Here is a 15,355-nt window from a genome sequence, read left to right as displayed (position 1 = left end):
TGACAGTGGCTAAACTGTCCTATAGGCCTGTGTGTCAGGAGTGCTGTAGACCTGTTTTCCTCTCTTTCAGTCAGTTATGGGGACAGAGTGTTCTGCTTTCGGGCATGTAGTTTTTCCTTTCTACAGGTCTTCAGCTGTTCCTGTGGACTTGTGCCTTGAGTTCACCAGGCAGGTCACTTGCAGCAGAAAAGTTGGTCTTGCCTGTGGTCCCGAGGGCTCAAGTTCGCTCTCGGGGTGCTACTTACGGGCTCTCCTTTGGCGGCAGTGACCAGGAGATCTGAGCCGCTCCTTCCGGGAGCCTCAATGCACCAAGGGTTCCAGATGGATTCTGGTGCTTTCCTCTGGAATCAGTAATGTGTGCAGAGAGCAGTCTCTTCTGGTTGCAGTGGCGTGTCTGCCCCTCTCTGAAAGGTTTAGCTCTCCCTCCCCGGGATTTGGGTGCAGAGAACTGTTTATCCGGTCTGTTTCCTTCAGGTTCAGGCGGGGTGTCTCAGGCAGGGCTCCTGGCTCCTGACCCTCCCCACAGGAACCCTGAGGCCTTGTACAGTTTCCTCTTGGGCCAGGGATGTGGGCAGGGGTGGGCAGTGTTGGTGGTCTCCCGCTCTGCAGCCTCAGGAGTGTCCACCTGACCAGGCGGTAAGGTCTGTCTCCCACGGGCTCTGGGAGCAGAGACCAAAAATTCTCTTAAAACAATGTCCCCAAGTCAATGAAAGGGAAAGTCTTATGCTTTCATCTTGTGTCTACTCTATTTACATCATAAATTCTTCTTGCTAACTTCATACTTTTATACTATATAAAATCAAGCAAACAAATGAAGGTTTACTGAAAAAGAATTCATTCCCAAATTTAAGGTAGTATAGTGTATTTATTCTTCATAGAAATTTAGCATCCCTCAGAGTATCATTTTAGATACTGTATTATCAAATTAATGATATGTCAACATTCTATTGGTAATTTCTACAAAAGCTTATACTATACATCTTGTTTGTTATGTCTTTGTATCTAAATTCCAACTACTTGTATAGAACTCTTGCTTCCTGAAACCAATAAATTCTGAATCTTATTGCAAATATATGTCATGCATATTTTCTCTTTACCAGTAACTTTACACAAACATTACTCTTAGATCGCATAATTTTATTTGACTAATCAAAAAGGTTAAAATCTATGAAAATAGTGTCCTTGTAGTTGATACTAATCAGGCCTAAGTTCTATTGTTGAATCAGGAACAGCTAAAGACCTAAGAGAAGTTCATTAAAAATAATCGATCTTTGTCATAAAATGTTCTAATCTTCTCAAACTTAATCTCTACAATAACTTGATTTTTTCCCATCTTTATTAACTTGAGTATTTCTTATTTACATTCGATTGTTATTCCCTTCTGGGTTTCGGTCAACATCCCCTAACGCCTCCCCTCCTCTTCTGTGGGTGTTCCCCTCCCATCCTCCCCCCATTACCACCCCCCCCAACAATCACGTTCACTGGGGTTCAGTCTTGGCAGGACCAAGGGCTTCCCTTTCCACTGGTGCTCTTACTAGACTATTTTTTTTTTGTATATAGGTACTTGTTTTTTCTTTTTTTTTTTTATTATTATTAACTTGAGTATTTCTTATATACATTTCGAGTGTTATTCCCTTTCCCGGTTTCCGGGCAAACATCCCCCTCCCCCCCCCTTCTTTTATGGGTGTTCCTCCCATCCTCCCCCCTTTGCCCTTCCCCCAACAATCTAGTTCACTGGGGTTCAGTCTTAACAGGACCCAGGGCTTCCCTTCCACTGGTGCTCTTACTAGGATATTCATTTGCTACCTGAGGGTCAGAGTCCAGAATCCCAGTCCATGTATATAGTCTTTTAGGTTTACTAGGCTATTCATTTGCTACCTATGAGTTTGGAGGCCAGGGTCTATCCATGCATAGTCTTGGGTAGTGGCTTAGTCCTGGAACTCTGGTTGGTTGGCATTGTTGTTCATATGGGGTCTCCAGCCTTCAAGCTCTTTCAGTCCTTTCTCTGATTCCTTCTTCGGGAGTCCCGTTCTCAGTTCAGTGGTTTAATGATGGCATTTGCCTATGTATTTGCCATATTCTGGCTGACTCTCAGAAGAGATCTACATCCGGTTCCTGTCAGCCTGCACTTCTTTGCTTCATCCAGCTTCTCTAGTTTGGTGGCTGTATATGTATGGGCCACATGGGGGCAGGCTCTGAATGGTTGTTCCTTCTGCCTCTGTTCTAAACTTTGCCTCCCTATTCCCTCTTTTTAAATGTATCTATTTACTTTATATCAGATCACAGCTTCCTCTCAGTCCTCTCCTCCCAGTCCCTCCCTCTCATTGTCCCTCCCCCAACAACCACTTTCTTTTTCTCCTCAGAGAAAAGGAGGTTCTCATGAATGTCAATCAGCTTTGGCATATCAACTTTTAGAGAAAAGGGTTAGAGAGACCTATCTTTGAGCTAGACTCCTGCCTGGCTGTTGCAAGGTAACAGTTGGGTGGAACCTAGAAAGAATGCTAAAGTGCTAACAATAGGTACTGTTTTCAAAGAGCGGGTTATTTTTCATTCACTACTTATTTCATCTCGTTACTAAAATTAAACACTAAATAACAATATTATATACAGTATATAACCAACGTGAGATCCATACCATGGGCTGGTACCAAACCATGACACTATCACTGATGTGCTAACAGACAGGAGCCTGGCAGCTGTCCTCTCAGCGGCTCTACTTAACAACTGACTAAGGCAGATGCAGATACTCACAGACAACCATTGGACTGTGTCGAGGACCCTATGGAAAAGTGACAGGAAGGATTGAAGGAGCAGAAGGGGATAGCAACTCCATAGGAACACCAACAGTGTCAACTAACCCGGAACCCTGGAAGTTCTGAGAGACTAAGTCACCAACCAAAGAGCAAACATAGGCTGCTCTGAGGCCACTAGAGTATAAGTAGCAGAGAACTGCCTTCTAAGGCCTCAGTGGGAGAGGATGAACCTAATCCTGTAGAGACTTGATGCCCCATGGAAGGGAGATGGGGAGCTGAGGAGGAGGGAAGCACCCTCTCAGAGGCAAAAGGGAGGGGAATTAGTGAAGAACTCATGGAAGAAGAACCAAGAGTGGACACCATTTGGAATGTAAATAAATAAAATAACTACTTTTAATTTTTAAAAAATGAAGAAAGAAAACAAACCCAGAAAGCCAAGGAGAATAAGCCAGTATGCAGTATTCCTCTATGGTCTCTACTTCAGTTTTTGCTTGTGTTCCTATCTTGATTTCTCTCAGCTAAAGACAGTTACCTGAAAGTATAAAATGAAATAAATCTTTGGCACACACATATCCCAAAATTATATAAAAGTATAAGGATATATTTTCACCCCTGCTTTCAGTGAAATATTTGAGTGAAATGATCTTCATCTAAATTACTAGAACCTATACCAAATCTGAACAATATTTTAACATGAGCACACCCGATATGTACTACATGGGAAAATCTCAGCTGAAGCTATTTTACTTATTTAACAAAGGAATTTGGGTTCACTTTAACTCCAAAACTTCTTGAAATTACAACATTCAATGCCAAATCACAGATTTGCTCATTTCACTTTTGTGTTGTAAATATATAACAATTTGGTGTATATGCCCATCATATATCCATATCATATATGATTCATAACTATACAGATATCTACATTATTTTTATATTGCCATGACTTAACATAATAATCAAGAAAACACACACACACACACACACACACACACAGAAGTTAGTTGGGGCTCACAGATACAGATTAATAGTGTCCATGATCATCGGCAGGAGCATGGCAACAATCAGGAAAAAACAAGGACCAGGCAGTAGCTAAGAGTTACATGGCTCTCAAAGGACACACCTAATCCTTCCCAAACTGTTCCACCAACTACGGACCAAATATTTGATTTGAATATTTGAACATATTGAGGTCATTCTCATTCAAACTGCCACATTCTGTGCCCTAGTTCCCATAGTCTTATAGCCATATCAAAATGTAAAATATATTTAGTCCAACTTTACAAGTTCCTATGGTCTTTCACAGTATCAACACTGTTTAAAAGTCCAAAGTCACATTTGAGACACAGTAATCTTGCTCTTTTTTAATTGATTGAGTTATTTGTTCTTCTTACATACCTCTTGCAGTTTCCCCTCCTGTCTCTTCTTCCAGTCCCCTCTTCCCTCCCCTTTCCTATAATCAACCCCTCTTCTCCTTTATCCCAAAAAAGGGGAGGACTTTCAGTACAGCCTCAGTAAGACTGGATGTATTTTCTTCCATTGAGACTTGACAAGGTAGCACAGTTAGGGGAAAGGGATCCAAAGACAGGAAATATAGTCAGAGACAGCCCTGCTCCTGCTTTAAGAGTCTCATGTGAAGACCCAAGAGTATATTTGTTACATATATGCAGAATTCCTAGGTTTGTTCCATCCATGCTCTCTGGTGGCACTTCAGTCTGCATGAGCCCCGATGAAGCCCTGTGATCCTGTAGGTTTATGCATGATGTCCTTGGCTTTTCTGACTCCTCAATCCTTCTTCCCCTTCTTCCACAGTATTCTCCAAACTCCACTCAGTGTTTGGCTATGGGTCACTGCATCAGCTTGCAACAATTGCTGGGTGAAGCCCCTCTGACATTTACACTAGTTTACTGTCTACAAGTAGAGCTGTGTATGATCAATAATGTCAGAGGTAGTCTGCCTATCATGGCATGGGTCTCAAACTAGGAGAGTCATTGTTTGGCCCTTGTTCAAATTCTGTTCCACCCCCACCCCTGCACATCCTGTAAGCAGGAAAAATTGTGAGTCTAAGGTTTTATGGCAGGTTTGGTGTCCCAATCCCTCCACTGGAAGTATTGCTTGGTTACAGGAGATGGCCAGGTCAAACTCCATGGTCCCCATTGCAAGGATTCTTACCTTGGGATACCCTCATAGATTCTGGGAGCTTCCTTTGTTTTAGGTTTCTAGCTCATCCCAGAGATGCCTTCCTAATTTAGTTATCTCTTCCAGAACTCTCTCTTTCTGCCATCATCTCAGCTCATCCCTTCGGTTCCCTTCCACTTGCCTCCCCTCCCTCATTTCATCCCCCCCCCCATATATATTTATTTCTTCTCAATGAGATTCAAGTATGTGCCATTGGGTGCTCCTTGTTGCTTAGCTTATTTGGGTCTGTGTATTGTAGCATGTCTTTATGACTAATATCCATTTTAAGTGAGTGTATACCATGTTTATCTTTCTGGATCTGGGTTACCTCACTCAGGATGATATTTTCTAGTTCCATCCTTTTTGCCTGCAAATTTCATGATGTCTTTATTTTTAATAGCTGAATAGTATTACACTGTGTAAATGTACCACATTTTATCAGTTCTTTGGATGAGGGACATCTAGGTTTTTTCCGGTTTCTGACTACAGTAAAAAAAAAGCTTATATGAACATATTTGAGCAAGTTTCCATGTGGTATGGTGTGGAGCTTCTTTGGGTATATGTCCAGGAGTGATATAGCTGGGTCTTGAGGTAGAACTATTCATAATTTTCTAAGAAACTGCCAAAGTAATTTCCAAAGTGGTTATACAAGTGTACAGTCCCACAAGGAGTGGAGGACTGATGCTTATAGGGGTACAAGGCAATCTCTTAATAGTGACCATTAGTAAAAGTTTTAAAAAGCTAATCACATATTTTCAATATATCCTATCAAAGAATATACATTCTTACTCCAAAATTAAGGCATAGAGGCACAGTGAGGAAACACTAAATGAAAAGAAGACCAAAAACACTACAGGAGAAACTATAAATCCTGTAGCTCTATGTCCAGTGTCAAAGGGATCAGATGGTTTTCCATTAAATCTTTGTTGGCTTCAACAGACTTCTTTCTCTTGAAGTGTTTTTCACCCCATCTGCAACTCTTCTTGCAAATAAGGGCCCTGGAATCCCAAAAATCTTGGGATCTCCAACACACTCCGTATTTCACGTCATTGCTTCATGCAGTGTAGTCTTTTGGCCTTCATATAAAAGGCTTAACTCAGGAGGTAGACTCTTCGGCCCTTTCACCCCTGCATTCTTCAGACTAAAGCCAGAGCTACACATATGGATAATGGTGCCACTTCTGCTGCAGGCCTGGGATGAAATCATATTTGTATAAGATGTGGTTTGTTGCTGCTCTTCATGAACAGATAATTCTTTGGTTTTTTACTTTTCACAAGTTTCAGGATTACCTGGATGGAAACTCATGCCTATACCTCCAATATTAGATTTCCTTGTGTTTTCATTCTCCTCACCCTGTACATTTTAGTGTTTTGTTTGTTTGTTTGATTGTCTTTAAATCTCTTGTGTCAACAAAATTAGTTAAATTCCTCAATTTAGCCTTAGTAGATTCTCTATGACAAAGGCAAAAGCAGCCCCCATATACTTTGCTCAAATATAAAAAGAATATCTTACCCCAGTTACACATTACTCTCTGAAACTTTTTTGAGCTAGACTCATAATGCATTCTGTTTTAGCACTATGGTTTTCCAAGTTGTTACTAGTATGGCCTATTAGTTCCCACTTACAATGTTCAACCAGTTTCCTAGCTTAATGTCCCCAAATCTGTATTTCTCCAAACAGCCAGCATACCCAGGACAATCTGGTCCCAACTTCTGGGTTAGTTACTTTTCTGTTGCAATTAAAACGGTAACTTATAGAATAAACATTCATACCATTTCAGAATGACAGTTATGGAAGGCAACATGGCAATAGATAGGCAGACATAGCACTGAAGCAATCACTGAGAACTTACATCTTAAGATACAACCACAAGGCAGAAGGAGATAGAACACAATAGAGTGAGCTCTAGAATCCTCAACAATCAGTCCCAGTGACACACCTCCTCCAACATGGCCATAACACCTAATCCTTCCTAAATAGTTCCACTAACTGAAGGACCACATATTCAAATACATGAGTCTATGAGGGCCATTATCATTCAAACCACCACAGTAATATTCTTTTGTTGCCCCTTTCTCCCAAATCAAGCTAAGAACTCTTTGAAATCCATATTATAGGAAACCTCCTGGCAAGAGAAACATGTATCTTTTCTCTATTTGACTAAGCTTTCCTGACAAGCCAAGGACCAAGTTTTCTCTAACTCAGCTTTAAGTCTTAACAAATACTGCTGACAACTGTGCCCTTGTTGATTAATTACATGAGCATACAGCAAGGCCTGGAAATTACTGATAGATGCTGAGAATAGCTGAATATGTATCTCAGAGACCTGTGTCACAAAACATTGGGCCCTAGATTTAGGATATCCATGAGTAAGTCATTCCTGAGTGAGATACTTACATACCTAAAAAAAAACTGCAGATGTTACCCTTGCATTAATAGCATCACAGCCAAACAGCAAATAAAATACAGCAATAGAGGAACACACCTAGAGCACGACTGATGAGGAAGGTTTGTAGAGCATTAATAACCTTGAGCTCTTAGCAAGAAACTATCCTGGACTCTTAACACTGACTTCTATGATCATGGCCCTTTCCCCTCTATCAGCATCAGATTATGGATATTTATAAAACAGATGCAATTTCAAGTTGTCCCATGAACTTAATAGTCTAGAGCACAATGATATATAAAATTGATTTTTAAAGTCTCAGAAGTCACGCAAAAATTAGAATCTATATGATTCAGGTTAGCATGTAATTAATTGCTGCTTCAGTGTAGAAGTGTTTAGTATGCACTCATTTTCTTTGCCTGATATAGGAATCATGACATATACATCTATATTTCAGGCCCTAACCTGGGCAATGACTTTTCAAACGAATACATGCTTTAAAAATATCTGTGTTGATTGATTGACCTGGAAAATGAGAAATCTGCTTACTGATGTGGCCTCACAGCTGTGATGTTGAGATTAGCAAGGTAATATACATTAACAGTGGCACTGCTTTTAGCCTGCTGAATAAGAGATGGTATAAGGGCAGAGTAAATGCACAGATCAGAATCAATTTTCTATTTCCTTCCAAACATTTCCAGTGCTCAGCAAATACAGAGTAACATAATGGGGTCTGCTAGCTCCTGTGAAAACCTTTTTTTTTTTTCAAGAAGCCTGGAATTTCTACATCTGGCCATGAAAGGGTAGTTTAAAAGCCTTTCTGGGAATCATAGCTCTGTAGTATTCACCAAGATCACTCTTATGTTTAGGAGGAAAGTGGTTCCCATGTGGTTTATAGTAAGGCACTCCAGAGATGCACTCAACCCCCAACCCTAGTCAACAACTTCTCTCATTATAACTTTTCTCTCTCTTACAACCCTTCTTGTTTCAACTGAAATTTTTACTTTGAGGTAACTTTTGTCTGCAGGAGAATGCAGTTTATATAATGAGAAGGAAAGGGGGAAAAAACTAGATTCAAGATATTGAGAGAACTCAAGCTCAGATAAAAGATAAGAAAAGGGAGGGTAAAAAATGAAGGGATCCTTATAAACTTCCTTCTTTTCTTCTCTTATGGAAAAAAAAATGTACCAGAAATAGAATTAAAGTGGGAAAGGAAGGCAAAATAGAAAAATACTTTATTTTCTCAAATGAAGCAAAAATGATCATTTAACTGTGATTTGCACTGCTAACAGTTTTCTTTATATTACATGCTAGACACACAACCTCAGCACTCAGCATTCAGTTTCCTCAGCAAAGTTCAATTTTTTTTTACCAGGTCTGCTATTAGAACCTTTGTATAAACCACGCTAATCTCTAATCTGGTACTTTAATTAGTTTTCTTTAGTTCCATACATGTCTTTTCCATTCATTTTACAATAGCTTGAATCATTTTTTTAAAAAAAATATAAGCCAGAGAGTCTAACTTCCAAGCTTAAAACTCTCTAATGGGGTTCCATTGAAAATAAAATAATGGTTGGGGAGACAGACAAGTGGATCAAGTACTTGCTATGCAAACATGGAAATCTAGTTATAAATCCCGGCACTCCCACCTTCTCCCTACTACCCCCACACAAAGCAAGCATGGTGAGTGACACGTGCCTGTATTCTAAGCACATAGAGACCCAGGCAACTGGATCTCAGAGAATGCTAGCCAGTCTAGGCAAATCAGTAAGTTCCAGGTTCAATGAGTGATCCTCTCTCTAGAAGATAATGGAAAGTGATAGAAGAATATATCCAACACCAACCTCTGTTCTCCATACATGTATGCATAGATATGCACACTCATACACATGCATGTACATGCAAAACAAATAGTTTTTAAAGTAAACAGAATAAAAGTATACCTTTTCATGGCTGTGTAGAGATTTACATTTAATATTTTCCTTTCCATTTGAGTGAAAGCTACCTATAATCACCTTAATTTCTTCCTTTGAACATTCGGTATTTATTCAAATCTTGAGATTTTGTACTTCTTTTTCTGTATTGAAAATATCATATTACAAAATTACATTTTAGAATACATTTATTTTCAACCTTCATTCTCTAAATGATAAACCCTATAAAAGATTAGACATTTTCACCTTCACATTCCATTGTATTCTCGTTGATTTAGCCATAGCTGAATTAAACATTAACTAGTAACTTGTATTCAAGAGAATATCTAATTAATGACCAAAGGAGTCATCAAGTAATGAAAATAAGTGTAGATAGCTTTTTGGAAGTCTTGACTGAACATGCTATAATGAATAAAATTCTCTTGATTAAAAATTCATTAGTAAACAACTTTGGAGACAAGGCTTTGATTGGTAAACTGAAAAACATTGCCATGTTGTCAGACGGCTGAAAATTGCAGGATGTTAATGATTGTATTATCAAAAAAGTAACCCGCATAACTCAGTAAATAGGTAGGTAAATTATGGGGAGAAATAATGAAAAGAATGATTTCCTTCAGTTTCTGCTCCCCTCTTTGCCCCTGCATTTCCTTTTCACAGGAGGATTTCTGTATTAATAATTTTGATGTGAGTGGATGGCCTCATCACTAAACTGGGGGCCATGCCTATCCACTGGATATGGTCTCTAAAGGTTCTGTCTCTCCTTTGTTGGATATTTCAGCTAAAGTCCTTCCTGTTGGGTCTTGGGAACCTCGCATTTCCCTGGCATCTGGGTCTTTCTAGAGGGTACCCACTGTTTCCCCTACTCCACTGCTACACACCAACTTGCAAATACCTGACCCTCTGTACTTCTCTCCCATTTCCTCACATATCTAAATTGCTCCCCCATTTCCCCTCCAATTCCTCTCTCCCTCCCAGAGTCCTACCCCCTCTCTCTACTTCCCAGAGATTATTTCTCTTCCCCTAACTCAGTAGTACAGTAGCATCCACACTTTGGTGTGATCTTCTTTCCTCTTGGGTTTCATATGATCTGTGAATTGTGTTAGGGAATTGAAGCTCATTTTTGTCTACTTATCAGTGAGGACATACCATGTGCATACTTTTGTGACTGGGTTATCTCACTCAGGATGATATTTTCAAGTTCCATCCATTTGCCTGTGAATTTCATGAAACCACTGATTTTAATACTGGACTAGTATTCCATAGCATAAATATACCATATTTTCTGTATCCATTCCTCTATTGAGGGGCACCTGGGTTCTTTCCAGCTTCTGGTTATTAAAGCTAAGGCTGATATGAACATAGTGGAGCATGTATTCTTGTTATATGTTGGAGCAACTTTTGGGTATATGCCCAGGAGTAGTATAGCTGGGTCCTCAGATAGTACTATGTCCAATTTTCTGAGGAACCTCCAGACTGATTTCCTGAGTTGCTTGTACCAGCTTGCAATCCAACCACAATGGAGTAGTGTACCTCTCTCTCCACATCCTCTCCAGCACCTGTTGTCACTTGAGTTTTTGATCTTATCCATTCTGACTGGTGTGAGGTGGAATCTCAGGGTTGTTTTAATTTGCATTTCCCTGATGACTAAGAATGTTGAACATTTCTTTAGGTGCTTCTCAGTAATTCAATATTCCTCAGCTGAGAATGCTTTAGTTCTGCACCCCATTTTTAATAGGGTTATTTGGCTCTCTGGAGTCTAACTTCTTGAGTTCTTTGTATATATAAGTTATTAGTCCTCTATTGGATGTAGGATTGGTAAAGATCTTTTCCCAATCTGTTGATTGTTGTTTTTGTCCTATTGACAGTGTCCTTTGTTTTACTGGTGAAGCTTTTGCAATTTTTTTATGAGGTTTAATGTCAATTCTTTTGATTTTAGAGCATAAGCCATTGGACATTCTGTTTCAGGAAATTTTTCCCTGTGCCCATGTGTTCGAGGCTCTTACTTTCTCTTCAATTAGTTTCAATTAATCTGGCATTATGTGTAGGTTCTTGATCCACTTGGACTTGAGCTTTGTACAAGGTGATAAGAATGGATTTATTTGCATTCTTCTACATGTTGACCTCCAGTTAAACCAGCACCATTTGTTGAAAATGCTGTCTTTTTTCCACTGGCTGCTTTTGTCTCCTTTGTCCAAGTTCAAGTGTCTGCGTTCATTTCTGGGTCTTCAATTATATTCCATTGATATACAATCATGTCTCTATACCAATACCCTTCAGTTGTTATCACTATTACTCTGTAGTATAGCTTGAGGTCAGTGATGGTGATTCCCCCAGAAGTTCTCTTATTGTGAAGAATAGTTTTTGATATCTGGAGCTTTTTGTTCTTCCAGATAAATTTGAGAATTGCTCTTTCTATCTCTGTGAGGAATTGAGTTGGAATTTGATGAGAATTCAACCTACATTGAATCTGTAGATTGCTTTAGGTATGATGGCCATTTTTACTATGTTAATCCTGCTGATCCATGAGCATGGGAGATCTATCCATCTTCTGTGAACTTCAGAGACTTGCAGTTCTTATCATATAGATCTTCACTTGCTTGGTTAACATCACAGCGAGATATTTCATATTATTTGTAAGTACAGTAAAGGGGGTTGTTTCCCTAATTTCTTTGTTAGCCCATTTTTCTTTGAGTAAGCGAAAGCTACTGATTTGTTTGACTTAATTTTATATCTAGCCTGTTTTCTGAAATTGTTTATAAGCTATAGAAGTGCTCTCATGGATTTTTAGGGGTCCACTTATGTCTCCCTATCCATATCATCCATCAATCTGCTGACACCAAAAAAAAAAAAAAAAAAAAAAAAACCCATACACTATTGCTCCTTTTGCCAAGAGGTGCTTACTGACAGGATCCTATATAGTTGTCCCATGAGAGGCCCTGGGTCAGAGCTGTACTGATAAAGATATGGATGTACACAGCCAAACGTTGGACTAAGCATGGGGACCGCATTGGGGAAGTTAGGGCAAGGTCTGTAGGAGCTGAAGGGGTTTGCAACCTCATAGGAAGAATAACAATATCAACCAACCAGAACCCCCAGTGCGCCCAGGGACTAAACCACCAACCAAAGAGTTCACGGGGGGGGTACCCATGGCCCCAGCTGGATAGGTAGCAATGGTTTGCCTTGTCTGACATCACTGGGAGGGAGCTCCTTGGTTATGTGGAGGCTTGATGATTCAGGATAGTGAAACACTAGGTTGCTGAGACAGGAGTGGATGGGCGGGTGAGGGAGCACCTTCACAAAGGCAGGAGGAGTTGGGAGGAAATTGCGGGCCTGTGGAGTGGAAACTGGGAAGGAGGATAACATTTCATATGTAAATAATATAACCAATAAGATTTGAAAAATATTTTAAGGTAACAATCCAACTAAAAAGGGATATGTTCTTCATCAGGTAAGGTGAATGTTGTTATAGAAGGAAAGAAAATTATTATTAGTGAACTAGGCAGAGTTTAAGGTGACACATATTCTATACTGGATTTTATAGCTAAAATGAAGAGAATATGAAGTTAAAGAACAGTTTAAGAACAGAATGGAATTGCATGTCACTCAGTTACACTATCTTCCCTACCTGTTAAGAGTCTTCAATGAACCTCCTATTTATTAACTAAAGTGCAAACATACCCCCCACGCACACAGAGCAATCTACGTTTAAAACTCTACAAAATTAACTTATAAAAAGTTCTTGTTATAGATGGTTGAATGTTGTCCATTTGAAATCAAATTATCCTGGACTATCTTTAGCTTGCTTAGTAGCCATCTATTATCCATGCAATTTTCTATTATCCTATTGGGTGTGAGGTAAGTCTCTTGGAATACATTAACAAGCCAGTATTGTCTCCACCATCCTAAAAGCTAAGAATATCAGGTAGTATCTGAGAACTACAGCAAAGACTTCTCCAATTTTCTATAACCCACCTGTGTGATCTTTCTAACAATACATTTTTAAATTTTCTTAATATATGAATATCTTTTCTTCTGACACTAAAAGTTCATGAAACCAATTCCCCATTGGAGCATGGTACTCTGGGCCACTTAAAAATTCATGTTCCCAAGCAATGTGTACTCATACTTAGTGGAAGAGTAAATAGTCTTTTACTCCATTTGAGGTGATAGCTGTGGTTCTTGGACATACTCCCATGGGGATATTCTCTTGTTGTAGAAAGTCTATTTGTACAACTAACTTGCTAATGTCTGCTCACTGATTTTGAAAAACCGTGACAGGGATGAAAGATAAATGAACTCTTCCTAGCTTCTTGATTTTTCTTCCAGCTCTAAGGCTTAATGCCTGTTTCTAAAATTCCCTGTCCTATGTCAAAAGAGTTTCACTTCCCTCTATCTCCCTATTTCACCATAGCTATGTTGATAACTACTCAGTAAAATGAGAGTACTTTAAGGTTTCTCAATCCCAGTTTTACAAACATCTCGACAATGCCCCTCCTAATCTAAATCAATGGAAAGTAAATAATGTGGACCTCCAGGGACTTTAGCAGTGACCAATTTTACTAACGTTAAGGTCATCTCCAGGAGGAAAACACCCACAGGTTCTTCAGGACATGCTGTTGAATATTCATGTGGAATTAGGATCTGTTGACTGTGCTATCTATTTAGATTAAACCTGGATTACAGGCCTTCTCACTACACAGGATCGAAAGAGTAATGAAATCTCAGAGCAAGAAAGTGATTCTAATCCCCACATATCTATCTGGCTCTTGACATGCTATCCAAGAAGAAAATGCCCCTCCCTGGAGCACAAAGCCTTTAGGAATGGATTTCCCAGTGTGTCATCTTTTAGATCCATTAGGACTAAGATACAGAATGGTTGCTAGGATACTATATATGTGATTCAGGAAAGAATACATTGCCCAATGTTAGGTACAGAGATGCAGGCTTGAGCCTGGTTTACAGAGTATGTAATGGGCTCTTATTTGTATTATGATTAGGATCATTTCCAATAGTTACTATTTTTGTTCTGGAAGCTAGGCTGCTACTTCATTTCAATTTGTAAAGAGTGTTTATAATTCATATTTTCAAGTAATAATTGAATTTGTGAAAGTGGAGCCTCATAAGTTCTGAGGAATCTATTAATAAATATAAAAGTCACTGTAGTGTATATGTGTGCATGTGTGTGCATGTGTGTGTGCATATGTGCATGAGTATATGTGTGTATACATGAGTGTGTGTGTGTGCGTGGTGTTCTCTCTTATTACTAAATGGTAACTTCAATTTGGGAATGAAATCACCCTCCATTTATTTCCAGTGTATTCTGCCATCATCTAGATAGCACTTTCAAAGAGTTCTGTAAATGAGATTTGTAGCTGAGGTAATTGCTGCTACAAAAGCATGCAATAGAAGGCAAGCTTTATAACTGCCACTTTCTTCATGTTAACCACCTCCTTCCCAAATAAAAGATGAATGGGATTGAAGATGACATTCTTTTTTATAGTTGACCTTTCCTCTTATCTATATGGAATAGGCCCGTTAAATGATCCTTTAAGCCATATCTAACTCCATAATATTAATAACCAAATGAGACCATTAATCACTTTGTTGTTTTTAGATTCAGGAACCTACCTTTAAAACTAACAAATAATAACCAATCCTTTTTCATTAACTTCTTAATGCTGTTAGCTAAGAGAGGAAAGTAACTCCTTCCCAGGGATTCATTACTTCTGAGTGCAGAGCATTGGTGGGAACAAGAGGAATGGAGCCTGAAATGCACTCTCCATAGACAGGTTCTGTCTTCATTTGGTAGTTTAATGATATTTTTTGAAGAGCATCCCCCTTATCCTGGGATACTTCCTGTAAATGAGGCTCTGCACAAACCACAAGTCCCTGTGCATGAACAACGTCTGTGGAGAACTCATTAAAACAGGGCCTTCTACACCAACAACATTATAATTGGAACTAGGAGTTTGTGTGGTACCATCTAGCTCTACATTCTGCCTTTCCTGTAACTACCTACTCTTTTTTTTTTTTATTAACTTGAATATTTCTTATATACATTTCGAGTATTATTCCCTTTCCCGGTTTCCGGGCAAACATCCCCC

Source organism: Rattus rattus, chromosome X (genome assembly GCF_011064425.1).
Source record: "Rattus rattus isolate New Zealand chromosome X, Rrattus_CSIRO_v1, whole genome shotgun sequence".
In the NCBI taxonomy this organism is placed as follows: Eukaryota; Metazoa; Chordata; class Mammalia; order Rodentia; family Muridae; genus Rattus; species Rattus rattus.
Note: the sequence above shows the minus strand (reverse complement) of the source record.